This window comes from Rhyacophila brunnea, unplaced genomic scaffold (genome assembly GCF_057557595.1).
Source record: "Rhyacophila brunnea isolate RB1 unplaced genomic scaffold, BYU_Rbru_1.0 scaffold_7, whole genome shotgun sequence".
Taxonomy (NCBI): domain Eukaryota; kingdom Metazoa; phylum Arthropoda; class Insecta; order Trichoptera; family Rhyacophilidae; genus Rhyacophila; species Rhyacophila brunnea.
Window position 1 is genome coordinate 11,457,789 of NW_028233339.1, and position 8,842 is coordinate 11,466,630.

Genomic DNA, 8,842 nt, shown 5'->3' on the forward strand with positions numbered 1-8,842 from the left:
ATTACAGAACAATCGGTCAAATGTTTAAAAAAAAACCTCAACGCGCCATCTGTCTTTAACGTATTTATTGGATTATTTGGTAAGGAATGCTGATGTTTTTTGTACAGACTTTAACTCACGTGACCTCAGTCTGTCTAATGCATTATATGCAATATGGTAGGTTTCGATCGCCAAGCTAAAAACTTTTGCGCATAATATTGTTGTCTATGACTGCAATTATGTCCAAAATAATTAATAATTAGATAATTAAAAAAAAATACTATTGCATTTAATCACATATAAATAAATAAAGATCTTTTTTTTTAAATAAAAAAATAATTTTATCTAATGATTTTTGATATGTACAAATGTTTATGAAAATACGTAATTTAAACTCATCGCTCAATTTTATGTTGTCAGTAAGCTGTTAAAATGTCATCGAATTAGTGCATTGCTGTCATTAGTGTGTATCTATTCATTAGTAGTAATATCGTATTATCTTCCTATTTTCCGTAAGTATATCTGACAAGTGTGCTTTTTTCTAAAATCTCTACAGGCCACCTCTTTGAAAATTCACCCTTCGCCACTGGTATTCTGTAATTTATTTGTGACTATTTATTAATTACTATGATAACTAAACTTTCAGTAGCCAAATATTTAAATTTTTATTTTTAAAAATGCTACTCACTCGTATCTGGGAGAGAACTTAATAATTTAAATTTCAGTATAAAACTTTGCCTGACACGAAGAAAGTATTTTTTTATCATTACGCGAAACCAGTAATATTTTAAAGAAAGGAATTTAGTTTCCACAATCTCGGTAGATACGATGAAAAGAAGTGTGGGTAACTTTTCTTTATATTTAGTTGAAAGTTTTTTGACGTTGATAAAGTTTCACCATGGTGATTTATTTCCTTAAAAAAAATGAAGAATTTTTGATTGAATTTAGTTGTAATATGAGTTTACGCTATATCATTATTTTTTTTTCATTTTTTAGTAAACATAACGCACTTATCATCAACACCACACACGCGTTTATTGCGACCATCTCCAGGAATCGTCCCTACTAGAGGTGAATTGGAAATACTGTCACCAGTTTGTCTACTCAAGTTTCGGATGAAACTATTCATTCTCAGTATGTGTGGCCCAATAAACTTATTCCAAAAAACTTGTGATGATATCATTGCGAGTCGCTGTTCTGTGCACTCGCCAGTTGATAGACTTTCAACACTATTGACATTAAATGCGCACGAACAAGATAGCATTTGAATATAGGTATATTTAAATTTATTAGTCTATTGCGTTTGAATGTATGAATAATAGATCATAATTTTTGTGTCGCAGTACAGTAGTGAGATGACGCACAGGCTTAGGCTTGTTATGTACCACTCAAAATATGTTTAAATTTAAAAAGAAATCACTGTTATTCATTTTTTTTAACAAGAATATTTTTTTATATTAATAACCATGCCCTTGCTTTTTCGTACAAGGTGGTAAGAATATTGTATTCTAAGAGAAAAAAAACTCATAAATTTAAAATGTGTTTAAAATTTTATAATAAATGGGACTTTTCGACAAGCGGAGCTCAGCGTATTTTTAGCAATTCTATGGAAGCCGATACACAGTCTGAGTTCCCTGAGCGGATACGTATTTCAAAATACTAATATGGAGTTAGTTTTAGTTTCAGTTGTCGCATACGCACACCAAACGATCTATATAGTATTCCAAATACTAGTAAGTATTTTGGAACAAGTTTATATACTAAGTATTTTTTATACTGGTAGTAAGTATACTTAGTCTTCAAAATCGACCAGTTTTCCCATCTTTAGTCTCTACCCTCCTATGTTTGTCGCAAGCTTCATCCACGACCTTAAACTTTACTTTTTTTATATTATATTTGCCAATATATAATGTTGTGTTAATGTCTAATGCATTCAATATCTATATTTTTAAGGGTTGTCTGGAAGCTGCTGCTGCAGGTAACATGAAAACGGCAGATTTATTGTTGCGTATTAATTACATGGAGAACTATGTATGTGATAATTATTTATTTAAAAAAAGACACACTGAGCACATAACAAATTATTGATTCAAGACGTTCACAGCATGATATTTAGAAGAAAAAGTACAGGTAATTCAACTTAATAGAGTAAAAAAACAAAGCAAAAAATAATTGTATAGCAAAAGAAATAAAATTAAAAAATAAACAATAATTCAAAAATAAATATGAAACAATAAAATAGAATTTTAAAAACATAATACATAATGCATCGGTAAAAATATCTACATCTCTAGGGAGTGCATTGACCAGCCGTATGGCTAACGCTATTGGTGCTTGGTGAGCCTGACTTGAGGAAACACCTTTCGTCCAAAATAAGTCATGGCTGCGCGACCACGCATGTAATTGACGGATGCATAAAAATTCAAATGTTCCAGAATATCAAGATTGGAAACTATACCACGTAAGAGTAGGAAACTCTGCTTTAAGAGCAGAAATGACCTACGAGCTTCAAGAGAATGAAAGGCGAGCATGCCTTGAAGAAAGTTAGTCGGAAAATACTCGTTTGAGAAACTGTCAAAACAAAAATATTTATACACTGTGTATAATGAAAAACTGTCTATATAGTATTTGTTAATAAAATCAAAGATATAATACATACATTCAGAAAAGAATATAAAGTATATAAAGATAAAGAAAGAAAAATAAGACCAAAAGAATTTGGTAAAAGATTATAGATTTTTTTTTATCGAAACTCATTTGTTTTTATGTGGAATTTAGTAATTCTCAGGTGTTGATTTGACTCATGCTTTTTCTCATTTACGCATATACTCATATCTACTAACTGTAGTTAATTTTTAAAATTGAACTCTTTTTTTCATGATAAAATTTATTATATTGCTTTACACATATGTCGGTAATATATAGATCATAATGATGGCATATTAATCTTTTCTAGATAATCAAATTATTAATATCCGACTAGCTGTTGGAAATTTGGTCAATCTTTATTACTGAATTATTTTTTAAAATATGTAGTGAAATAATACAAACATGGTATTATTATTTTTCTTTTACTGTCACAGCTTCATTCTCTCTCTCTCTCTCTCTCTCTCTCGAACATTTCATAAATAAAATGGTACAGCCCTTAGCAGTTTATTTATGTTCGCAAAATTCTCGTGGCGGTTTGAATTTGCGTAATTTCTCCCGCCCGACGACATCAGATTCTTGTTCACGATTTGAAATTTTCGCACGTTTAAGAATGTTGTTTTGGCGGCAAATCGCGTTTCCGCTGTTTTCATAGCGGTTGCCATTTTACTGAGAACACTCTCAAATGTTTTTAGTATTATTATTTTTATATATTTTTTGACACAGCAAGGTGAGTCTTAAAATATAAGTGATTAATTTACTTTAATATTACAGTAATTACTAGTACATCATATAAATAATCGTCTTAGCATTTCCCCCCTTCCCAAAATATTTTTATTTTGTAGCTAATGATTTATAAATATTTGTTAATATACTTTTATTATTATGAAGAAATTTAATTCATATTTAAATATTGAATTGAAAACAAACAGTTACATACTACATTACATTTAGAATTATATATAGAAGTAATAAATTATATAGAGGAACAATGATAATAATAAAAGAGTAAAACAAAATAAATGACAAAAATGTAACATTAAACGATATAAGTATTTACATATAAGTATATAAACCAACAAAATAATAATTACAAAACCACTATTATAGGTACCTACTAGTTTTCCCAAGTATATAAAATACCTCCTCCAGTCCCATGGATACCTTAAGTGTACCTAAAACAGCAACTGCATTACATCTTTGGATTTCTTTGCTTGTTTGCTATTTCAGGTACTCAGTTGAACGGCACTCACCTGTTGTATCAGTCAAGCGACGAATATATACATAATATAATATAAATATTATATTATAATATTTACTATACTATAATTTTTTAAATTCTATTTGAACTATACATGTCTTGTATCATTCATTCCACCGATTTTGATTTACAAAGAAAAAAAATCGGTGTGTGTACTTATGTACGCGCGTTAGAAGTTATACTTCTTTGGCGTAACAAAACAAAAACAAAACATGCGATAACCTAGATTCTTCGACTAGCTCTTAATTATCTTGTTAAATTACACACTCAAGAAAAAGGACCGCTTATTGGAACGCCGTTGGTTTATTTCTATACACTTTAACTTATATTACTAAATTATATAATGGTTTTTCGTTGTTTTTATTTTTAAAGTACCAACTGTCACTCTGACGTTTAATAGTTTGTTTACGTAAGGAATTGCAAATGGCCGACAATAATAAATTTGTTTCCTAGGCAGCGGAACAATTCTTCGTACATTTAATAATAAATTCGCTACCTAGGCAACGGAATAAACTATAATTTTATACTGTATAATCGTCACTATTGCAGTATCATACTGTGGCGTAAAGGTAGTGCGTTCGGCTGATAACAGAACAATCGGTGGATCGAATTCAATCGAGTGCGTTTTTTTTGTTGTGAAAAAATAAATTATGTGTTACATGTCACACGCCAAAAATACACTCTGATCTGATTTCCCAAACGCGCCTAAAGAAGTATAACTTCAAAAATACTTTTTTTATTATTTTAACCCTGTCGTCTCACATATGATAATTTGTATTAAGCCACATCAACTATGGACGGACACAGTTTCAACAAATCATTAGATTCAATAGTAAGATTTTTGAAAAACTTAGAATAAAGTGATATGATTATAGAAGAAAAGAAAAATAAACAAAATCAGTGAGTATAAGATATTGAAAGGAGTTTGCGCAGAAAAAAGAGAATGGAGATGTTTTCTTCAAGTGTCGAGGACTTAGTAAGTGTATAATTCCGTAATTTTAAATAATAACTGATTTTAACTCGATTTAAAACTCACCAAAAAACATATTCAGCTTTCATTATTATTCCCCATGACCATGTCCGATCCTAAGATCATAATATGGGCATCTACAGAGTGGAGGTTTGTATTAACAGTTTTTTGTTTATACGAGAAATGGATTTTGACCTACTTGCTCAACTTATTAGGTCCATACTCTGACTCAAACGCAAATTTAAAAAACAATATGTGTATTTGCCAACCCAGGATTCGAAATAGTTTAAAATGGCTCAAAAGGATAGTATTGATTATACCAATCTACGCAACTGGAAGATGCTATGAACGTAGTTATTGATCGATGGAACAATCACGTTCAACTATTATAACTAGCAATAAAAGACAGGGAAGAGTTTAGAGAGCAAGGAGAGGATTTCATCTAGCAGTGGATCGAAACTAACCGAGCTAATAACGATGGTACCTAGTACTCTATTATTATATTACCGTTTAGGCGATATTTATGAATGAAATTTTAAACGTTATAATCATTGACTCCCACGCTCAATTTGAACGGTAGAATTGTTTACCAAAATTTAAAATGGTAATTTTGCAGGAAGTAAGAAAATGAGGAAGCGATGTATTTGGTAGGTATTGCTCAACCATTTCAGACATACCTATTCTAGTTGAATATTTGATGCGATGTTATAAAGAACGTGTTATTAAATGAAAATATGAAACAAAATAAATGGTTTGCAAACAAATATTTTTACAAAATACCCTATTTTATAATATTACCTACAAGCTGTTACTTTGTGGATACATATATCTACTATTTACCTTTGCGGGTGTGCGTACAACAACTGATGAAAGTTTCGGCGCAATCGGATGAATAGTATAGGAACCATACGAATAAAAGAAAATAGAATGAAGAAGAAGAAGATGATGATTTTTCTAATTCAGAAACCTTCGCGGGTGTGCATAAAACCAAAATTTCATTGCAATCGGATGAATGGTATAGGAACGCATACGGGACAGACAGACAGAGAGACATTCATTTTTAAATATAAGATATAGCCTATACTCTTTGCGCAAGTACAAGCAATAAGTTGACAAAGTTTTATCGCAATCAGAAGAACGGTATGGCAGCGCATAAAATACGAACAAACAAATAAAAAAACAAAAAAATATTGATTTTTATATATTAGATAATGGTATCAGTTGCTATTCATTTTAGAACTACGTACTAACGCAATTTTATAAATACGCACATAATACGAATGGTGTAAAGTATTTACTAATAAACTATTGCACATCTCTTATATAATAAGTATATAATACCTATATATATAGTGGCGAGAGGTGGAGGTAGGCTGTTAAGACTCGACATAAATACTGCACACTTAACTTTGTCAGTTATACTTATTTGTTTTCACTGAACTAAGACAACAATGTATAGATGGTGTTTGTTAGTTTTTATTTGAATTAAACCCTACCTAAACCAAACTATAATAGTTAATATAATAGGTATATAATATAATAGGTAAGTTAACTATGGGCGATCCGACAAAAATAGTGCACACTTTTTCAGTCATACTTATTTGTTTTCGTTGAATTAAGAATACATATTACAGATAGTGTTAGTTAGTTGTTTTTAAATTCATTACGCCCTACCTCTCCTGACCATAGATAGTCGATAATAAATATTATTTCATCTATAAAATATCTAAAATTATATGTGGTTTAATGGCATAATATCATATATTTTATAGATAAACGAATATTTTTTGACTATTATCTACTATCGCTTGGATTAAGCAGGGTTGAATTTAATTTTAAAAACGAATACTATGTTTCTACACATTGGCATTCTTCACTGAAAACAAATACATTTTGACTGACAAAGTTTAGTGTGCACTATTTATGTCGGATATTTACAGCCTACCTCTAGCCTTCGCCACTGATATATATATATATATAGTTGGGATGCTCAATTGTCTTTTATTTTTGGGATTTCAGTAGAGGACATTTGCAGAGACTTGAGCCTCATGGTTACTTTCCAGTAAAATTGAAGAAAACTTGAAGTTTTATACCTCAACGCAGAATTAGGTTTATTATCGTTAATTTAAAAAAAAAATCTAAAGGCTAACAATCAATTTATTATTAAATTGATTATTCCACTAAATATTATGGTGTTATTAAATATTGATTAATCAATACGTCACCGTCTTGTGATTAACCAAACGTGTTAGTGATTAAGTGGATATCTTTATTATATTTTAGGATAACACATAATATTAATTAGGTTCCTATTAATGGTTCATTTTTAAATATTCAATATATTTATTTCATTATGTACCTTTTTAATATAATTATTAATTAATATTTAATGATCATTTTTTTGGGTTTGATGATAAATATATACGCCTATTGATTGTGTTATTAATGATAAGGTTTTTTTACAAACACTTCAACTATTCATAATTTGTTTTTTTTTATATTTTTATTGTGATTATTAACTTTACAGCATGGGTGGCCAACCCGCGGCCCACTGGGTATCGACTTGTGGCCCGTGGAGCAGTGAGAAAATAAAAATAATATCAAATGCTACTGCTAGATGTGCTAATTTCACAAATTGAGATTCGATATTGGCTCAAGATATTAAAAAGCACCGTATGCTTTTTGCTGCATTTGCAACGCCATTCTCTGTAGACGTGAATTTACGAGGGAAATTTACAAATGGAACATTGTGAAATATGTTGCGATGTATGCGTTAAAGGAGAAATTCCATCAGGTTGGTTTGGAAGAGTTTTACAAAACATATTTGGACAAGGAGAAATATCCTGCATTTTACAAACATGCTCTAATGATGATTTCGCTATTTGAAAACAACTTACACGAAAGAACAGCTTTTTAGTCGGATGAAGCATATCAAATCCCGAGTGAGAACACGAATCACTGATGTGCATTTGGAAAACTGTTTGCATGTAGGGACAACCTCACTCGATATCGATATTGATGCACTTAGTTCTGCCACACAAAATGAAACTTCTCACTTTTGTTTATTTTTTTATTATTTAGTCTAATCTAATCAATGTGTGTGATTCTCATTTATGTTTTATTTTATTAATATATATTTCTTTTTTGTTTTGTATTATAAAAAAATCGGTAGTACGGCCCGGTAGGAAATCTTATTTTTATAATCTGGCCCGGTTGCTGGAAAGGTTGGCCACACATGCTTAACAGGTATGTGATAAAGTTTTTACCTACTATATTGTATTAATTTATTATATAAGTTAGAATTAATCATATTCGTTGTCATTGTGTATTTGCCTGTTGGTGAGTGCACATAGTGCCTGAAGATGCCGAAAGGCGAGACCCGCGTCGCAAAAAACGACTCAAATGGAATAGAACAAAACTTAAATCTATTAGAATTTATATTATTTTAGTTGAAAATGTCCTTCTAAGTCGGATGAATCCGGTCCAGTTATATTTAATAAAAGTGGAATCAGTACGATAAAATTTGCGTTTCATTTAAACTAATAATAGTTTAACTTTAATTTAATATTAGGACGCCCACGATAGCTGAGCGGTACCGTGTTGGTTTATAATGAAAACTCGTAAAAACAAAAATATATTAATACAACCTCCACTCTGTGTTGTAGGATCGAACATGGTAAAGTAATTTAATATTTAGCATTAAAAAATACAACTATAAATTGAAAATCAACCAAATTAGACGATAAAAGTTCCTTATTGCCGATAGACTGTTTTCGGATAGACGGATTTCAAACAAAAATTCATCAAGAAATAATAAAGTTACTATCAAGTACACATTAATATCCTTGGATAAGAAACATTTTTGAACAAATAGCGTTTTGGTACATAAGTAAACTTATGTGCTTTAAAGTTTTCCAAAAGTGAATTAGTTAAAATCCAAAGCTTACACAATCTTGCAGGCTATGTAAAACATAATTTTCTCCACA